The sequence below is a fragment of the Halyomorpha halys genome, unplaced genomic scaffold, assembly GCF_000696795.3.
Source record: "Halyomorpha halys isolate HHAL.00 unplaced genomic scaffold, Hhal_1.1 Scaffold289.1, whole genome shotgun sequence".
Taxonomy (NCBI): Eukaryota; Metazoa; Arthropoda; class Insecta; order Hemiptera; family Pentatomidae; genus Halyomorpha; species Halyomorpha halys.
The window spans coordinates 317,826-339,722 of NW_027104846.1; the positions used below are offsets into that span (position 1 = coordinate 317,826).

Genomic DNA, 21,897 nt, shown 5'->3' on the forward strand with positions numbered 1-21,897 from the left:
ATATATACCTAATGGTTTATCATGCATCTGTTCTGATATTTATTTTGAATAAATTTTTCCCATGTTATAAAAAGGCACAAAAGATTTTATACCTTAAATTCGATCCAGTTTTCATTACTTCATTACTTATTCCATTCCTTGGATAAAAATGGTTTACTGCCCAGTGTGCCTCTTGACATTTCATGCCATTTTCAACATTTTGAAAGGCAACAGCTCCCCATTATGCTTTTTATATCTAACGGCTTCTGAGAAAATTTCTTCTTGCTCCATTGCTTTTCCAAGATTCGTCTGAATTGGAATTCTTTCACGGAATCATCTTAACCATTAACATTCTGGCTTTAGATGCTTTATTTTAATATTTAAGTGTTAAATTTAAGAAGTGCTCTGACTCTTGGGGGATTAAACTAAAGATCATAAATACTTCTAATGTTGTTCTAGCTTCGACAGGATTCAAACCAGTTCATAATGATTCCCATTGATGGAAAAACTGACCTTACCTGAGTTATTTAAAGTTAGTTCACAATTAAAGTATAAGTAAAGCGGATAAAATTCTCTTAAGCGACAAGGTATGTATATCTATATATAACTTTGTTTTCTAATATCAATGAATAATATAAGGTTTGTTATTGATGCTGCTAACGCTCATAGCGTCATTTTTTTTTTTTCTTTGGTATTATTTTATTTTGTGAATTTTGTAAAAGTAATTTTATTTTTTACTCACATCCCACTTCACTATCCAGCAATGCCATCGTGTGGTTGATATAGTCTCGTCTTCATTGGAGCGCGGAATGTACTGCTCGGGAGTCTTTCTTAATGTAGAACAGGCTTTTGATTGAGTCTGGCACCCAGGACTGCTATACAAGATCCGTAAATTCCTACCCCCTACATATTATCTCATTATCCGTTCTTATCTCTCAGACAGGTTATTTCAAGTAAATCACAACAGCGCTTATTTATCCCTGTTTCCTCAGTCTGCTGGTGTACCTCAGGGTAGTATCCTTGGTCCTATCCTTTATACAGTTTTTACAGCTACACCGATCCTAACACTATTCTCACCACGTATGCCGATGACACATGCCTATTGTCAGTGAATAATGATCCTTCCATTGTATCCCAATCCCTCTAATCCCACATCACCACTCTTAAAGAATGGTGCCAACACTGGAGGATTAAAATAAATTCCTATAAATCCCACCAAATCGCATTTACCCTTCGTCTTGTCCCACAGTATCTTTTAATAATACCCCAGTTATTCCTGTGGAGCAGATCCGTAACTTAGGACTAAATCTGGACAAACGACTGATATGAAATCCTCATACAAGACTGAAAAGACAGGAAACTGCTCGTCGATTCCGACTATTACAACATTTACTAGACAAACGGTCCAAACTTCCAATCCATTATAAAAACCTGATCTACATGACTATTATAAGGCCTATCTGGTCATACGGAATTGAACTATGGGGCTCCACTAAGCCATCTAATTCCTCTCGAATTCAATCCTTACAGTCCAAAATCCTTCGTAAAATCCTTAATACTCTTTACTTTGTCAGAAATCAAATCATCCATCAGGACCTCAATGTCCCCTATGTTGCCAAACCAGATACCAATCCTTCCATAATAAACTTCCCAACTACCCAAACCAACTTCTCCTTCAGTACCTAATAATCCTCCTAGGCGTCTGAAAAGAAGATGGCCTCGAGATCTTCTCCTTTAGAAGTGTTTTTGGAGTTCTCTCAATGGGTAGATTCTCCACATGTTTGTGTCATGTTATAATACCACTTACAGCAAATTCACTTGATGTGTATATATGTATACAGTTGTAAATAACAATAAATAAATTATAAAAAAAAAAAAATTATTTTCTCGAAAACTGTATAACATATGTTTGTACGTGGGCAAATGTAAAATTATTATAAAATTTTCTAGAGTAGCATTTTTGATGTTTGAAAGAAAAATACTTAAAGCACATCTTTTCGGCAATCATTTTATATACACCAGAAACAACTTCTCCCTCGCTTTTAACGTGGCACCAGCTCTACATCAGACTTCAGAATTATACCCAACCGTTTATAAATGTCCTTAGTAATTTACACACAGCAGAGAAACTTTATCGTCTCTAACCGGCTGTCAGGAAGGACTTTTATCATCCATCAAACTCTTCAGGTTCTAAGAAAGTTCTCACAGTTTCGGGTTCGTCAAGGAAATAAATACTTTTTGCATCTATTCGACTTAATTTTATCCAAACTATAATCAGTTGGAGGTCAATTTATTAACGTAAACTAAATGTGAACGTTAATACATTAAAATAAATTTATCATTCATGCAGGATTTCGAATACTAAGAATATTAATATTCCAGTAGGTAGTTAATATAAAAATATACACTTAAATCTAAATTGTCAAAAGTATTTAAATATATGTAATTAAAAAAAAAAGTCGATACAATAATTTCATGACAGTTATAATTTTCTCCCATATTCACACGCAAGAAACTACTCAGTTCGTTTTAACTACTTTAACATGCAAAATATCAGAATTAATTAGCTTAGATTATTATTAATTGCATTTTATTTAAATGTGCCACGTCTCAAAATAAAAAATATCTATGATGCGTATCTATATAAGATTTTGGATTGGTCATACATAATTTATTTATTCATATAACTTGAAGTGACCTATTTTAAGGTGAGGAACAGCAATTTTCTGTTTCAGAAGCTATTTATTTGTCAATGTTCTGCCAATTGGGTCTATATTAGAAGAAAATGTTCACTTTTCATTTGGATCATGCGCAACAGTTTCAAAAGTTTTTCCCTTCCCTAATATTTTGCACTGCTCATCATATTAAATAGTAGTTGAATTAACTCTGTTGAATTAACTGATTCTTAATATAAAATAAATCTGTCTTTGATTTCTTGGAAGAACTTGAAACCTCTTAAATCTAAGTGATCAATACCGAAATCCAAGGCACAAATAGTAAGGGGTGTCTTTTGCTAGAGGTTATACTCCCTCCCATTATCAACTGTAAAAAAAAAACTATCAAACAGATAAAGGATAAGACAAATAAGCGATGAATAATCCGAACCTCGATGTGATGGATCTGGGGCAATCCATCACGGCGGATTCCGTAGCATGCTATGTCAGGTGGGGAGATGTCACCTTTACGCTGGTATCGGCTTACCTACCAAACGGCAATGATATTGACGATGACATAGCTCCCTTGGAGATGGTTACCGCTAGCTCTAGAAGCGTAATGATCTGCTTCGATACAAACCACTGGAACACGATATGGGGATCCAGTCGAACAAATAGAAGAGATGCTAAGCTCGAAGAGTTTATGGCAAGGAGCCAGCTAGTAGTATTGAATGAAACTTTTGCCATCCCTACATTTTCTTGTGTAAGGGGGCAGAGTTGGATTGATGTTACGCTGGCCTCGCCTGTAATAGCAAACCGAATTATTGATTGGGCTCCCAGATCTGAAACGAGTTCCAACCATCGAGCTATAGCTTTCAAGCTTACAGAAGGTCCCGAAAGTTTCCACGGCATTGAGAAGGGATACATAACCCGAGGAGAAAATTGGAATGCTTTCCGGTCAACGCTCGAGGGAAAACTAGTCGACGAGGAATAAGATGCTGCGGGAACGGTCAAACCCGATGATGACGACTACCGAGTGACTAGAATCACAGACATTATTCGTGACACGGCTGAGGAATCTCTCCGGCACCGGAAGGCAAGGGCTCGACCTGTCCCATGGGGGACGACGGCTTTAACTACCATGAAAAGAGAGCTCTACAAGGCCCGGCGGTCATACCTGAGGTAGTGTAGTTGTAATGAAATGCAAGCTAAGAAAGGTATTATTATTATGGCACTACACTGCCTGCAAGAACCCAGGCCTCCTCCACAACAGCCAAACAGTCTACACGGTCTCTTGCTTTCTCTTTCCATCTGCTAACCCTCAAGAGCTTCAAATCCTCCTCCACCACAGCCAACCGATCTACACGGTCTCTTGCTTTCTCTTTCCATCTGCTAACCCTCAAGAGCTTCAAATCCTCCTCCACAACAGCCAACCGATCTACACGGTCTCTTGCTTTCTCCTTCCATCTGCCAACCTTCAAGAGCTTCAAATCCTCCTCCACATCGTCCAGCCATCTCTTTTCCGTTTTTCATCTGGTTTCCTATAAACCATCTTTTTGGGTATCCTTTCATCGGGTATCTTATCAACGTGTCCTAACCATCTTATTCTTCCTCTTTTAATTATAGCATGGTGCTGGGTTCCCCGTACATATTTATCAGTTCCTTATTCCTAATTCTTCTTCAAACTCCATTCTCCGAGACTCCTCCCCATATCCTTCTCAATACTTTTCTCTCTCAGGAGTTGAGCATCTGTTCTGATTTTCTTTACAAGGCCCATGTTTCTCTCCCATAGATCACTACTGGCCTTACGATGGTTTTTTAAATTACCACTCTCATCCTTTTAGAGAGTGCTCTAAAATTCAGTATTCTTTGTAGTGAGAAATAACATGTATTTCGCCTGGCCTCCATTTTGCTCTCTACTTATCATTATACACTAGTTTTCATCTGTAACTAGGCTTCCCAGGTACTTTGCTATTCTCTTCCTTATCCTTTGTTGAGCTTTTCATAAACACCGTCTTGTCTTCATTCATTTAAGGCCCAATTCATGAGCTGCTGCTTCGAATTCCTGGAATGTTGCTTTTAATGCTACTGGGGTTCTTGTGATAATGATTACATCATCTGCATATGCTAAATGTTGAGACAGTCTACTGTAAATGGTCCCTCCTGGATTAGTTCTGATTGAACGAATAGCAACTTCTAATGCTATATTAAATAGAAGAGGAGCCAGAGGATCACCCTGTCTCAAGCCATCCTTCACAGAAAATTCCTAGGTCAGCAAATTTCCAAGCTTAGCTTAGCAGGTAGTGTTTGGAAAATTAATCTAATCAATAAATATATTTTTAAAGACTAAAATATTTTGAATGGATATAAATTTATTTGGGTACCTATCTGGGCCAATGATAAAACTGGTAAACTACAACAGGTAATATTTAGCACTATTTTCAAACACTGTACAAAACTTAAATAGTTAAATTGTTAGAGTAAAAGTACTAAATATTAAATTGTAAAATATTTAGTTGAATACTGATTCTTCCTCCATTTGCTGTCTGCTACAACCAAGGAAAATCCGCAAGCAGGACATTAAGATGCGGAAGAGTCCAATTATTTAGCTATAAGATGGCTTAATGTCCCCACCGCAGGTTTAGAAAAAAAAGTTGGCGAACTGAAATAATTTGAAATATTCAGAGAGTTCACCGACGGGGAAGGAGTGGCCTTAGATTGATGTGGCTAAAGTTTTCGGTCCCGCAGGGAGAGCTTATTCAAATCTTTCTTCAGTAAAACTTTTTTAATGACACTTCACCACTAATACCTTCCAGATTAAGTGAGCTTACGTGAGCTTTTTAAGTGTTGAAAAAAAAATTCAATAAGTTATGTCAGGTACAGAACATAATGTGTTCAGGTGTAATGATTGTGAGAAAATACTGTTTCAAATAATTTTTGAAAGATAATTGTTGATTATTGATAAACAACAAGTAATCAGCCATTTTAAATTTAATGTCAAGAAATTAATAAATTAAACCTAAGAAAAATAAACAAAACAATCTCATATATAAAGTAACCAATACGCAATTTTTATCGTTGAAATTATTTTAAAATATTCCAAACTAAGCTTGTTACGAGGTATGAAAATATCGCCGAAAGTTGGAAAGTACAATTAATGTTTGGAGAATCAAAATAAATCCTAACGAATTCCATTAGATAATGTTTACGCTCCCCCGTAAACCTCAACTCTCACACCCTACTGTATCTTTTTTTAATACTCTACTACATCTTGCTGAACAGATTCGCTACTTTGGACACCATCCTGACAAGAGCCTTATTTGGAAACCCAATACTGACTGAAAGGACAAGAAATCGCTCGTAGATCCCGATTACTGACAAAAGTTTTAAACGTCCCATTTAATACCAAAAACTCATTGACACTATTATAGTCAGTCCTCTTTAGACATACGGAATTGAGCTTTGGGGTTCCACCAAGCCATCATATTCTTTCTTATCCCATCCTTACAATCTAAAATTTTAGATGCTCCTTATTACGTCACAAACAAATACATCCATTTTCCATAAAGACCTCAACATCCCATTCGTTGCAGATCTGGCCCAAAATAGATATACCTCCTTTCATTCCACCTAAAATCCATTAGTTGTTAATCTTTCATCCTTAACAATTCCTGATAATTCTCCGTCGCGTGTGAAAAGATGGCCACGGGATATTCTAATTTAAAGTAATGATTGTTTCTCTATTGGGTGGTTCCTTACCAATAATATAATCAGTTCTGAAACATTTATCACATTTATTTTTATATATTTTTTTTTGCACAATTGTAAATTTCAATAAATAAATTTTTAAAAAAGTTTCTTAAAAATAAAATTTTTGCTTGAACCTGCCTGTTGTGTTAACTGTTGCCAAACGTATTCCTATTTATACGGCAGAAACCTAAGTAAAAAAAATCTGAAATCGGGAAAGTAAAACACATTTTATTTTATAACTCTGTTCTTGATTACCTGAGCCGTCTTTAACCCAGGCATTTTAAGATAGAGCTTTTCCAGATTAGAGACCAATAAAATTATTTATTGAACAACATTGAATCATAGATAACATGGAAAAGCATTCTTTTACGGTTGTTAATGTTTGAAATGTAGAAAAAAATGTTGATATTAGAAAGAAAAATTTAACATTTACAAGACATGAGAACGATTATCCAAATCATGAATTTATTTTTAAAAGTTTGTTTATTTAAGTAGATCAGGTTATATCAGCATCGGTGATCTTTATTAATCCTACTTCTCTTTTTATTCTTGAATTGTTTGAATTAATGGATGAGAAGACCCATTGGTGCCATGAGATGAAGATGGCATTGGCGAGGCCAACTAATGACAGTTCTATTGTTTTCTCACTTTATAAAGAGTATTGCAAATTTTATAAACGCTCACCGGGATTTCGATCACTAGCAACTAAGCAATCTTATAACATGCTATTTTATTCGGTGGAAAAATGTCAAAAATTGGTCTGTTCCTGGCCTTGTGTACTTACATACATAGAAAAGTTTGTTTAAAACAAAAATATTTGCATAAAAGGAAGATGGTCCAGGTGGGATAAAAATAACTCAAACAGTAATTAAACTATTTATTTTGATCTGGCGTTTCGCTCCAATTTGCAGGTCTTCATCAGGGCTAAAACTGATTAAAAAAAACAACTAATATAATGCAACAAAGTAAGGGAAAATGCAACATGATAAAAACCTAAACTAAAATATGGCTAAAAATGATTCCATGATGTGAAAATTTACATAAAAATGAATATAGTAAATTAAAGAAAATAAAAATAATATTTACAGTGAAAAGTAAAAATAAGCAATGAATGAAATAAAAAAAAAAATAAATAATTTTTTCTCTAAAAGTTCTTTCCCAAAGGGATACTTCTATAATAACTATCAATAAATAGTAAGCGGCCCTCAAATAATAAGCCATTTAATAATCTCATTACACCATTACTAGATCATGAGAATTTGATTTTTCAATGATTTTTTGGCATAAATTTTGACATTATAAGTGTAATATTCAGGCAAACACAATTTTTACATTTCTACGCCATACTGGTTACTTGCCTGTGATCAATTGACGAAAACCTAGACGTCCTCTTCATGAAATCATACCTTCGTCGATAGCGATATTTTTACCAGGATTAATAGTATTTTGGAACGTCTCTACGATTTCTCTCACAACATTCCTAATTTTCTTCAACCGATGATGAGTTCCCGTCCGATAGAGTAAAAAGCTTTGAGCTCCTCCAACAATGGGCGAAGAGCATGAATCACGGTACATTATCTATAAACCATGAATTGTCTTCCACTTATTTTAAACTATCTTAAAATATGCCAGGTAGTTAATGTAAATTTTATTATTTGATCAAAATTAAATCTTTCATATCCCGAAAATTCCTACCTCCAACATACTTTCTTATTATACGTTCCTTTCTCACTGATAGATTTTGCAAAGTAAACCACAATGGTTCCTACTCATCCCTCTTCTCTCAGACCGCTGGTGTTCCTCAAGGTATTATCCTCGATCCCAACCTCTACACAGTCTATACAGCTGACATCCCAACCAATCCTAATACTATCCTCACCACGTATACCGATGACACATGTCGCATATCACGACCCTCGAAGAATGGTGCCGAAATAGGAGGATGAAAATAAATACCCATTTATGATTTCGATCAATTTTTATTAATTTTCCGCTCGACAAAAGATCATTTTTTCCAACTCAATCAGAATCGGATACATAAAAAAAATAAGTTTTGCACACACAAACTTAACATTAAAAAAGGTAATTTTGTGTGTGCAAAACTTAGGGGACACATGTGATTTCTTTTACACCTAGACTTATTTTTTTAAATATTTATTTATTGCTATTTACAACTGTACATTATAATACATTTAGTAAATCTGATATGAGTTCAATTGGAGTGTTACAGGCGTGTAGAGAAACTACCCATTGGTAATGATATTTTACATTAGCTGGTCTCGTGGCCATCTTCTTTTCAGGCGCCTCGCAGGATTGACAGGAATGGAAGAGGATGCAAGGTTAGAAACTAGGGGGTTTGAGTGGTTAGGGAGTTTATAATGGAAGGAGTGATATCTGGCTCGGGCTAGATCGGTTACATAGGGAACATTATGTGAGGATTACAGGTTAATCGTTTGTCCAATTGTAGTCCAAGGTAGCGGATCTGTTCGACAGGGGTAAGAGTAATATCATTAAATGAAACTGTAGAGCAGTCAGTATAGTACAAGAGCCCAAGAGGAGAAAAAAAGTAGTTATCTCACCTCAATTTTTGATTACTTTAATGAAAAATATGTATAATTACTAGCAAAAATTGATGAGTCTGCCAAGTATAGGTAGGAGGAATAAAAAATGGGACCTGTTTCAAAGCAATTACAAAAAAAATATTTTTTCATTCGGAGCTCTATATCTTGAAAAGTAGGAGCAACACAAGAAAACGAAAAGAACGTCATTTAAAGAATAGAAATTTTCTAAAATATGAGCCCTAATAGAGTTATTTACGTTAAATAGTTTTCGAGATATAGCTTTTTAAAAAGCAACGTTTCAGAAGAATGTTGTATGGGACATACTGAAAGATCAGTAGTTAGTGAATTTATTTTGAAAAAATTATATCTCAAAAACCATTTAACGTAGAGATGTCTATTAGCACTCCAATTAAAGCTTGTTTAATGAGCTATAGAGTAGTTTCTGATGTTTATCTTCGTAGGAGTAATAGTTTACCTGAAATTTGCAAAAATAAATTGTTTTATAGTTGTTCGGACACATTCATATGTGATTATCATACAAACTACTAACCCTACGAAGATAAGAGTCATAAACTACTTTATAGAAAGTTAAATTTCCTTTATTTTGAGTGTTGGTAGACATATATGCGTCTTATGAATCTAGAGATAATTTTTTTCAAAATCCAACATTTTATACTAACAACTATAAATTAACATTGCGTGAGTTTATTTTGTCAAATATCATAAAAATAGCTACTACAAAGATAAAGACAATTAAATATTTTGTAGAAAATTTAACTAGCTTTAATTTGAGCGCTGGCAGACATCTGTACGTCCAATGGTTTCTGAAATGAAGTTTTTCATATATCAAACTTGTTGTTCAAACAACAATAAATCAATTTATTTTAGCAAATATCATGAAAACTACTATTCCTACGAAGGTAAAGGTAATAAACTTCTTTATAGTCCATTAAACTAGATTTAATTTGAGTACTAATAGACATCTGTACGTCACATAGTTCCTGAAATATAGATTTCTCAAAAGTAAATTAATAACTACTAATCTTTCAGTAGAATTTTAAGAAATTTTGCTTTTTAAAAAGCTATATCTCGAGAACTATTGGACGTCAATAGCTCTTTTAGGGCTAATATATCAGCAAATTTACTCTTCTTTAAATAATTTTCTCTTAGTTTTCTAGTGTTGTTGTTAGTTTTTAAGATATAGAGCTCCGAATGAAAAATTAATGTTTTTTTAAGGTTTTGAAACAGGCGTCATTTTGTGTTCCCCCTACCTATATTTGGCAGACCCATCAATTTTGACTAGTAATTATACATAGTTTTCATTAAAGTAATCAAAAATTGGGGTGAGATAACTGCCTTTTTTCTTTCCGTCTCTTGTACTTGTAGGTTTACGACGAAGGGTAAAGGTGATTTGATGGGATTTGTTGGAATTTATTTTAATCCTCCAATTACGACACCATTCTTTCGATTTTGGAATACAATTAATGGGTTATTGTTAACAGCGAGCACACATGTGTCATTGCCATACGTGGTGAGGGTAGTGTTAGGATTACCAGCGGACTGAGAATAGAGGGATGAATAGGAACCATTGTGGTTTACTTGGAATAATCTATCAATGAGAAAGGAACGAATGATGAGAAAGTATGTAGGAGGTATGAATTTACGGAGTTCCTAGCCTTTTAAAAAGTAAAACCATTACTGTGTGAGAAAAAACCTTTTTACAGTACATCTTTCCTATGAGAACTATCTGTAACATTAATAAACAAACATATAAATCAGATAGTATGATTTTATTTTTTAATTCTAGTTTATTTCAAGATATTTGGTGTACTCTCAACAATTGCGAGCCACAGTCATCCTGCAAGCGAAAAAGTAAATAGTTATTAATGATAATCACTTAATAATTGAATATGTTGCTAAAATGTTATATTTACAATTCATTTGGGTAGCAGCACGAATGGCCATTGTTACAGCACTGCGCTTTCATGGAGCAGCACCTTTTGTGTGGTCCTTTTAGATTACAGTGGCGCAACTCCGACTGGTGCAACTTTCCTATTAAAATCCAGGGCATATAAAATTATATAGAGGTATCATAAATATTTATTTCACCTATGAATCATATGTGGATTTGATAAATATATGTTGTGTCCAGGTATATGTGTATGTACGGCCGTCCGTAGCTCAGACGATAGAGGCGCAGGTCTTGGTCACCTTGGAACTTTGGTGACGTCAGTTGGAAACCAGCCTGGGTTGTAGTTTTCATTTCTGTGGCGGTCGCATGTAATGAAAGATTGATCTCCACCATGGTTAGAACAGGTAGGTATAAAATAATCCCCACCCCGTATGTCAAAAATGACCGGGAAATGAGTCATTAAACAAAAATTATGTTTGTATGTATATAAGTAACCCTGGAATACTATTGTAATATTCATAACTAAGGTGATCAGAACAATGAGCTTCTTTCAACATTTTTCGTTCTCCGTTCTCACAACCGATTATAAAATCCTTTATCGATTGATTTTAACCTTTCTGATATGATTTATAACATATGAGGGTCCCTTCACCGCTTCCACTAACCTGTCTCGCACCTGATACGTCATTACCAGTTTTTAAAAAAAATCCATTTAAACCCTCTCCACGTAAAAGAATCTAGTTGGAAACCAACGATGGGAATATTTGCTTTGGGTGTTTCTTCTTGTAGCATTCTGGGTGAGTGTCGGTCGTATTTTGTTGTAAGACAGGTTTCACAACTGCCTATAACCTCCTAAACCGTCTCATTCTTTTTGATCTTTTCCCAGATCACCACATTTCCCCTGTACAGATCGTATGTTCTTCCGCCTTGACGCGTCTTTAAGTACTCGGCAAAAGCTGTTCCTTCCAAATCCTCGGTTGCGACGATATCGTGTTAATGGAACACTGCCCATAATTGCTGTTCTCTAATTTCAGGAGTTTGGAGGTCCTTGTCTTCTAGATGATTTACAGACGCTTGTCATTGACAATTTCCTCAGCCTCTTCCATGTCTCCTGACCTACCCGCTATCGAGCTCCCCTCGTCCGATGTTGGTTCATTGTCCCCGCCCTGTTACGTATTGGGATCCTCTCCCTCCTCTAGAGTCCATGAGCGGTCTCACGGGAACCTCCGGACGTTTTCTCTTGGTCCTCCTCCGCGAGTAGTTAATAGTAATCGCGCGAGATAAACAGTCCACCACTACATTTTCTCTGCCCGGTTTTTAACTGATTCCAAAATTATATTGAATTTCAGCAAGTAATTGAAAACAATTAGTTGTTCAGCCATAATAATTGAGGACCACCAGCAACCGTCTGATCTCCTTCATGTCTCTGGACACCATCATTCTTTAAAGCGCTCCCACTATGCGTACATCTGGCTTAACCCCTTCTCTAAAGATCTTCCCAAGAATGTTATCTGTTATTGACCTAGTGAGGAATTTTCAGAAGATGATTTGAGCCTCAATTGACGAATACTCTACAAAACGGTTCGCAACTGAGCTACAACTGTGAAGTGTTCACTCTTCGTGTTGCTGTTAAATCTAATAAGTCGTCCATATCGACCTTGAACATAGACTCGAAACAACTGGTACGAGGATATTGAGCAACTAGGCGTCCAAATATTCCGCACCCATGGCTTTGCGATCCTCTCGTCGCCCGTTGCTTTTGGTCTTCAATTGGCTTTGTCTATTGTCCACATTTCTCGACCAGTCTCCCGCCTCTATGTATTATTTATTTACTTTTTTTATGTATATAAGGTATGATTGAATATTCACTGTCTTAAACCTCATTGTCCTTGAGTGTGGCATATTGCATTATTTCGGAATATGTGATTAAAACAATAATAACAAATTTGCCATATTAATCTATTTCATGTCCAGGAAATGTTTAAGTTATACATTTGAAGATAACTGCATATATTTTTTTAATTATTATGACAAAACATCGTCTGAAATTTGTGCTGTGAAACTAACCTTTCTTTCCATCAAAATTTGAAATATTTTGGGAGTTCATAAATAAGTTACATTTTCGATAATATATTTCAAATAACACTAATAATATTTTTAAAATGAATGTTGATTGCTTCTCTTTTTACAATTATGCATCCTAGACCATACAATTATATTTTGTTTTTGTATAATTCTAGATTAGATGGATTTGAGGTAACTTTAGCGATCAATTTAGCATTACTAATCCAGGATTAAACCTTGTTTAAGGAAAATACTTTAGTAGAAGAATCATAGAAGTAAGTAGAAGCATATGATGTTTTACACATTTTTTTAGTGATTTATATGCATATCATGATTCAGTAAAATATATTTTAGGGTAATTTACCTTCATCTATCATATTTAGGGCAGAAACAATTTCTTCTGATTCGACCTTGGGCCGACCTATGGCTACTCCAGTCCACAAAGTGACAAGAAATATGACTAGCTTCATTTCTTGAAGAGTAATAAAAGGAATATTCACTACAACTTATATGGCTTCAGATTATCTCTTATCTAGCAATTTTAAAATGCATTATGTCTTCAGATTAATAGACGTGAGTCAATAAATTAAAATCGTTTTCTAGTGTATATGGACCAATAAGAAAAAAATAGGTTAAGATGATTGATTGAAAAAATTGCAAATTAAGTATTATTTTATGTTTTCTTTTTTCGCCTGGTTATCTTTTTTTCAATTTTTAGGCATCAAACTCTTTGGTATCTTATAATTATCGTTTCATGATGCTATTCTTAATTAATTTAATAATAGATACATTCCATATTAACCCTCATATGCTAAGGCTAGAGTCAAATTGAATAATCGAATTCAAACTCTGAGGCAGTTTGACTTCCTCTTATCGTTTTTGTAAAAAAAGTGTAAAACTATTTACAATTCCTGATGAGCTTTATGACGTGGGGAAGTTTTGCTATAAATTCCTTAGACATTAAGGACCTGAGATTTTAAAGGAAATATATGTTTAAATGTCCTTTGAAAAGGTAAGTATCACAAAATACGTAGTATTAGTGATGATGGTGTTTTGTGTGTCAGCAAATAGTCTAGCAAAAAACGAAAATTTCGACGCAATTAAAATTTCTTATTTAAACGACATACAAGAAATGTCACTTTATATATTCGATTCTACACTTTTTTTTTTATAGTTTCATGTAAAATATTGACAATTTTGACTAAACCCGATATATCAATGTACAATGTAATGGTTTTTAACATCAGTTAGACTTACTCTTTATTTAGATAACTCAAGAGGCTTAAATGCCTAATTTTCACAATAATTTCCTCTAAAGTATTCTAAAGTTAATTTTGTTTAGTTTAAATAATTATTCATCTCTTTTTTTAACAATAATAAAAAATGGGTAAAGATAAACTATGAAACAATTAAATAATTACTGTAGAAGAAATTAGGAGGAATATTTTTCCAACATTTTTTCAAGGTTGAAAACAAATTCCTGTAAACAAGAGAAGCACTGTAGACGTAACAATATACTTTTTTAAAGCCAGAGATTTTAGAAAAAATAATTTGTAACATATAATTTCATAGAAGGTAATGGATAGTAGTAGAAAGTGCATATATAAAAGGTCTATCATTTGGTTTACTGGTCGGCACATGCGCAATACGGTGCAATAGCATGGCTTTAATCTCTACAGCTTATTCAGAAAGAGACTAATTTGTTAATTATTCAAACTATCACAATTATCGATATGTGACGTGAACGGATCAAGCGATTTCCAAGAATCGATTTCTCATAATATTTATTGCAACGTTTTGAAAGAATGTTAGTTAAAAATAATAAAAATATATTTTGTTAGATTTTAAATATTCTCTATTTTTTGTTTGTCCGATAATAGTCCTAGTGGTGGTCAATATAGGTTTCAAAATAGTAAAAGAGAATTTATTGTAAACCAACGTTTTGCCCCACTTTGCAGGCCTTCGTCGGGGCTATAAGAATGATCAGTTGGTAGTAGAATGTCATTTTTACAGCCCTGACAAAGACTATTTTGATACCTATATTGACCGCCACTCAGACTATCCTCCTACTACAACAGAAATAATTCCATTATTTATATTATAAGTCTCCTGGGTCTATAGGGATTGATATGTAGAGGGTAGTCAACTGTAATGGATAATATCTCTTGTACTGCATTTCAAATGCATTGTAAGAGGGGAATAGGAAAAGGGATGCGCCTGAAATTGGAAAATTGATTGAGTCTGCTGTTTGATGGCTCATGAGGTTTCGTAATGTCTGTAGTCAGTAAATTAATAGTTCTCAGTCGAATCTGACGTCTATGATTATTTCACTGAGTACTACTTCAGTAATTTCAGGTTTCTGGGAATTTAAGATTCAAGATGGAGTTGGATTTTAGTCAAACTGGGTGATTAACCACTATTTTCAAAGCAATACACTTAATAATAACATTGAAAAAAAAATCGGAACTATAGTTTTAATTAGTAAATAATAAACCCATTTTTTTCTAGCTTGAATTTTAAGGGAAAATATGAGCATACATAAAAATTGAAAAAACAAGGTTCAAGACAATTTTAATTAAAAAATGAAAAGTTAAATTTGAATATAAGATAAAATTAACTAAAAAACCGATTGCCCTAAAAAATGAAGGAAAATTTATTGTTTAGGAACTCTCATAGAGATGATTAATAATCTTAATTAGTATGACTGAAGAAGTTGCTAATTTTGTTTTCAGAGCAATATCCATACGGAAATGTTCTTGATTCTATTTTCCATTCGTACTTTTTTTATGAGTAACCAGACCTTCATTACAAATCCTAAGATGTCTTTTATGTCTGGATTGACCTGTAAGAAATCCTATTAGCAATCGGAGTTCATTTCTGTTTAGGCCTAGCAGCCACTTAGTTCTGAAAATAGAGGGTTTTATTTATTAGTATCTTGGCCTGTCTTAGCCCTATTCATTCCCTCCACTCCTTACCTGCTACCTTCCATGTCCAATAAATGACTTCTTTGTGCTGATGTCTTTTAGAGATGCTTAGGAATGGTTCTGGCCCCGTATAAAGGTTCTCAGCCCCATTTCTAGCGAGCTGATCAGCTTTCTAATTATCAGCGATTTCCTTATATCCATGGCCCCAAAATAAATTAAGGTTCTTTGAGCTTTCCAATAAATTTAAAGCCTTCTGTCTTTTCACAGCTGATGACTTCAGGGCACGTAACAAAATGGCAGACACTTCTGCCTGAATAGTCGAGTATCTAGTGTGAAACTTAGTTCTAGGCCTAAGTCTTCTGTATAGACTCCTACCCACGTTAGACCAATCGAATCCTTTCTTGATCCATCAGTGAAATGGTTTTTACTAAGTCTTGTTCCTAACCCTCTGTCTTAGGGTATAGTTCTATCTAGCTGTGGTGAACGGTATTGAAATATTGGTAACTCGTTTGACACTACTTAAGCTATTGTGGAATGACCAATATATTTTCCCATAAGTTAAAAGATATTAAAGGAAACAATATTTCTAATGTCTTAGTTGGTATGCGAATTCCATGTTTTGCCAATACAGCCCATCCTTAGTGCAAGGTTTCTTCTCGAAGGACCTCTTCCATCTATTAGGGCTTTCATCAATACGCGCTAGGAGGTTCTTCGGTAAATACGCCGTTTGCCGGCGGCCGCTGCTGACTCCCCGTAATGTGTGACTTCCTCCTCTGGCCTCCAACTAGTCAGCCGCTCTCCACCGTCCTTCTTCTGCCTCTTAACTGTTTCCTGCGAAACTGTCTGCCTACTGCCTTCCCTACAAAGACTGTCCTCTTCCACCATCCTCCTGCTCTTTTTACTTCTTTTCTCCCCACTTCCGATCTCCGTTCTTCTCATTGGTCCTTCTATGCTCCCACTCTCCTTTACTTACCCTTCAGAGAGAATGGGAAGGTCCAATGACCTTCAGCGAATGTCGGTCTTTTTTTCGGTCCTTCCTTTCATCTTCAAATTAAGATGGTATCCTACTTTGTCAGAGGTCGTTGCCTTTGCCGGGTGTGAGATAAGGGCTGTTTAGGTACCCCTACCTACGCGGTCAACAGTCCCAAGTGGTGCGTGCCCAAGGTCACATCTGGTATCTACAATTATCGATACAATACTATTAATGTTTTGCCGATCGGGTCATTGACCATAAATCTGATCTAAATTAAATTGGAGTGTTACAGGAGTGTAGAGAAACTACCCATCGATAGCACTCTAATGACATTTTACATTAGCTGGTCTCGTGGCCACCTTCTTTTTAGGCGCCTCGGAGGATTGTCAGGAATAGAAAAGGATGCAAGGTTAGAAACTAAGGGGTTTGAGTGGTTAGGGAGTTTATAATGGAAGGAGTGATATCTCGTTCGGGCTAGATCGGTTAGAACATTAAGTTCTTTATGTATGATTTTATTTGTGACAAAGTAAGGAGCATTGAGGATTTTACGAACGATTTTGAATTTAGTAAGGATTGAATACGTGATGAATTCGAAGGTTTAGTGGAGCCCCAAAGCTCAACTCCATATGTCCTGATTGGCCTTGTTACAGTCATGTAGATCAATCTTTTGTAATATGTTGGAAGTTTAGACCATTTGTCTAGTAAGTGATGTAATAGTCGAAATCGACGTGCAGTTTCCTGTCTTTTCAGTCTTATGTGAGGATTCCAGGTTAATCCTTTGTCCAAATGTAGTCCAAGGTTGCGGATCTGTTTGACAGGGTAAGAATAACATCATTAAATGGAACTGTAGGGCAGTCTGTAGGCTTACGGGAAGGATGGGGATGGACCCTCAATGTCCGAATCGGATTTTCACGAATGCGAGAGTGAGCTCACAGACCACCAAGGAGAAGAGGAAAAAGAGGACTAGAGTTGACGATTCTTTCTCACAAGATAGTTCTTCAGACATAGCCACGACCCTAGCTGACGGGATCAGGAGGTACCTGACTAACACGAAAGCATTAAGAACCAGGAGCATATAAACCAGAAAATTGGGGAAACCAGCGACATTGTGGTAGGACTAGAGGCCAAATGGCACTCCGTCTCTGGTATAGTTAGAGAGGTGGTCCGAGAAGCCTTATACACCGACCAACTCTACAGCATCATAACCGATAAGGTCGCAGAAATGGTGGCTCCACAGATAGTGAAGACAATGGGGGAAGCCGTGCAGGGATATGGGAGTGAGGCGTCTCCTACCTCTGAAAGGGTCAGCGAGACTAAGCCACGGAAGAACACCAAGCAGCAAGAACCCAAATGTAAAAAGGAGCCACCAGGAGACATCATGACGCTGCCCCGGCTTCAATGCCCCTGAAAGGGAGTGAGAACCTCATATGCCGGGGAAGGAACATGCCGGAGGATTCCAGCGAGGATGAAGATGTGTATAGGGCGGTCCCGGGCCCAAGCGAATCCCAAGCAAAGAACGATGCTGGCAAGGAGGATTGGGTCCTGGTGAAGAGGAAGAAAGGAAAGAAGGAGGACCAAAAAGAGGAGAAGAAGGGCAAGCTGACGTTCGCCGGAGTTCTTGGTAGTGTCTCACAGGTACCTAAAAAAGCAGAGGATACTGCCACTTATTTGACAGTCAAAGGCAGCGCGGAAGGGTCGTCTCCGAGCAGCATCTACTCGTGGATCCGTCCCAAGAGGAACTAAAGCAGATGGCAGGAGTCTGCCAAAATGGTGAGAGTCATCAATGGTAACGCGGTCCTTATAAGGACAGAGGGTGCGGACCAGGCAAAGAGACTCCTAGAATGAGACAGGCTGAAGCAGGGAGGACTCGAGGCGAAGCTGGCGATGGCGTGGATCAGTGTAGTGGAGGAGGAAGATGGAGCCCTAGTGGAGTTAAAGGGCTTTGTGACCCGATCGGCGAACTGGAGAGCCTTCTCCAGTGAACTGGAGGGGATATTGGTGGATAGGGAATGGAAGGAGGTGGTGCCGATGGAGGAAGAGTCAGGAATGGACCACAGAGTGGCAACCCTGACGGAAGCCATCACCCAAGCGACCAATATTACCATTCACGTCGGTCACATGGTGGACGCCGGCCCTGACGCAGCTGAATACAGAGTACCATAGGGCCAGGCACAGGTACCAGGAGTTCAAAGATGAAGAGAGGAGAACTGCACTCCGAGAGGAAAGCAAGCATAGGTATAGGGTATACCGAAACGGCGTGTGTCACCAGAAGAAGAAGTCATGGGACGGGTTCATCGTCGAGGAGTCTGGTAACACTGGTAATACCTTGGTAACAGGAGTGTGAAGATCAGTGGTAGCTATTCCGAGGTCCAGAGAAGGATCGAGAGAGTCTGCCCGCAGGGTTCGGTTCTCGGGCCGGCCCTGTGGAAGTTGGTTATCGATGAGTTGTTGGGGAACTAGAAGATAGTGGGTTCTTTGCCAAAGCCTACGTTGACGACCTGGCAGTCATCGTGGCCGGGAATAGCTGGGCCAGAAGAACGAAGCGGAGAGATGTGCCAGTCTGGTTGGAGAGTGGTGCGTGAAGAGAAGGTTGACGCAGGCACAGACCATACTCCTAAAAGGCTTCACAGAGAGGGCTCACCCTATCACACTGGACATACGGGGAGAGAAGGGGGGTGAGAAGGTGAGGCTAGGTGAGAAGGTGTCATACCTCGGAGTGAGGATGAGGAGAGGCTTCGACGCCACCCCTCACCCTGTATACCTGAGAGATATGGTGACTCTGTCACTTAATGGGCTGAGCAGTATAGGGAGTGCTTTCAGGGGCCTCAGGTACCCCCCTACGATGACTATTTACAAAGGAGTGGTCTTGGGTATCCTGAGGTACGCATCCCCTGCGTGGATTGAACCCTCACGCGGGAGCAGAAGAAGAGACTGGCTCTGCTGAGGATCACGAAGGAGTATAGGACGGTGTCGCATGAGGCCGTGCAGGTGCTAGCCGGAGCAATGCCCCTGGACCTCATCCTCAAGGAGTATGCTGCGAAGTACGATGTGAAAAGGCAGGGGCTGGGCTTAATACCGGAGGGACTCCGAGAAAGGATCGGCGAGACTCCGAACATTTGGAAGAAGTTCCTGCGGGAAGAGTCGATCGAGAAGTGGAATGGACGATGGCGGACTAGCGAAAAGGGTGCGACGCTGTGGAAATTCTTTCCACCGTCCATTCAAGACTTAGAGAAGGTTGGGTCATCCCAGACTATTGGTTCCTGATCCTGATAGGACAAGGAGGATTCTGGGGAAAGCTACATAGCTTCAGAAAGAACATCGACCCCCGGTGCCCGACGTGTGGGGTCCCAGAAACGGCAGAGTATGTGGTATTGGATTGCACCGCGATGGAAGGACACCGTGCCAGGTTGACGAGAAAGGGGGATTTTCGCCCTCGCCGAGTCAGACTTTCCTATCCTGGTGGAGAAGGAGAACTACCCGTACTTCAGGGAAGAGGTCGGGCCAACGCACTTTACATTGGGAAGGGCTCGGCCGCTCGGGGTCGGCGAGCCACCACTGGAAGATGAAGATGAAAGCGAAGAAGCAGAATGAGACCAGGAGGGCTGGACTAGGCTGCGTACTAGAGGTGACAACCGGACGGATGTGGACCAGGCGTGTTGGACGTACCAATGGCTAGCTCCATCTTAAGGCACTCAACCGAGTGCTGGGCTGCACCATGTTTTTAAAAGTAATTGAAAAAAAAGATGTTTATTGGCAGCAGTGGCATGCGCAATCCTAATGCACTACCCAACTGTTACCGAACCCCGTATGGCAGCATTGCCGGGAAGGGGGAACACAAAAAAAAAGTCAGTAGGCTTATGATGAAGGGTAAAGGTGATTTGATGGGATTTGTTGGAATTTATCTTAATCCAAAGAGGAGAAAAAATGCAGTAATTTCACCCCAATTTTTTATTACTTTAACATAGTTGCATTAACTTTTAGTTACCTTTTTTAAAAATTTAATTCTACAGGCGTATCAATAATTAAAAGTCTTAAAGCCTATATGAATTACATAGGTCAATTTCAGGCTGTCAGAGCAGTATAATTAGCTCTAGAGAATAAATTGAGGACATATATCTTATTATTTCAGGCCTGTTAAGAGAGGCAGTCCACAGAAGAAATTAAGCCTATCATTAGTACCCTTTATTTTATTAATTTATAATGCATTACAATCATTAGTTAACATACTGATCATGTTTCAAGGTTAAAAAATGAAAAAAAAATGTTTAAACTCATAAGTCTAATAATGAAATATTAAAGAAAGAGCATTTTAAAGTATTTGAATGAATTTTTGTGTTCAGTTTCCGATATATGGAATATATAGTAAGGGCAAATGTGATCGGGAAAGATTTTTAATTCCAGTTTGGGACGTAATTACACTAGTGCATGAGCCGGGGAGAAAAAAGGCTGTTATTTCACCACAATTTTTTACTACTTTAATGAAAACTATGTATAATCACTAGTCTAAATTGATGAGTCTGCCAAGTATAGGACTTTTGGACTGACCTGACAGATAAACTAAAAATTAAAATAATAATAATTGTGAGGTTAAAAAAATATTTTAAGATTATTATTTTTTTTTTTTTGTGTTATATTACATTCTGTCATATTTTCAGATAATGGTAAAATGGATCATACAGTTCATTTACAAATATGTAAATTAAACCATACCAATACCAAAATAAGAAATAGAAGAGAGAAAAATAATAATAGAAAATAAATAAATAAAAAACCAAACGGTAGCGAGAGGAGCATGGGAGGTTCAGCCACAACCCACCAGAGCGCAGGCAGCACCTCGAGCCTCGCCGAAGCTCTCAAATCGACAAATTGCTTTATTTTGTAAAAACATATTGTCATTTTATATATTAATTATTTCTGTACACAACTCTTAAAAATATCAATAGAATGATTAATAAACGATACCAAAATAATGCACGCAACTATCTCAAGCAGACATGTACTGACCGCTTCTCGGTCTCAGCCACATGGACTAGGCATATAAATAAGGGACAGTAAATCCCCCCTTTGATCTTTTATCCAC

General features: G+C 37.2%; 1 long non-coding RNA gene across 1 annotated transcript; it reads right to left on the minus strand.

Annotated features, from left to right (window-relative positions):
- Nucleotides 1–10,715: 10,715 nt before the first annotated feature.
- On the minus strand, nucleotides 10,716–13,402 carry LOC136795353 (uncharacterized). The gene is made up of 3 exons (XR_010842945.1): nucleotides 13,285–13,402; nucleotides 10,879–10,996; nucleotides 10,716–10,802 (listed from the first exon to the last, which is right to left on the minus strand). It is a non-coding gene; the product is annotated as an uncharacterized lncRNA (long non-coding RNA).
- Between the last annotated feature and the right edge of the window lie 8,495 nt (nucleotides 13,403–21,897).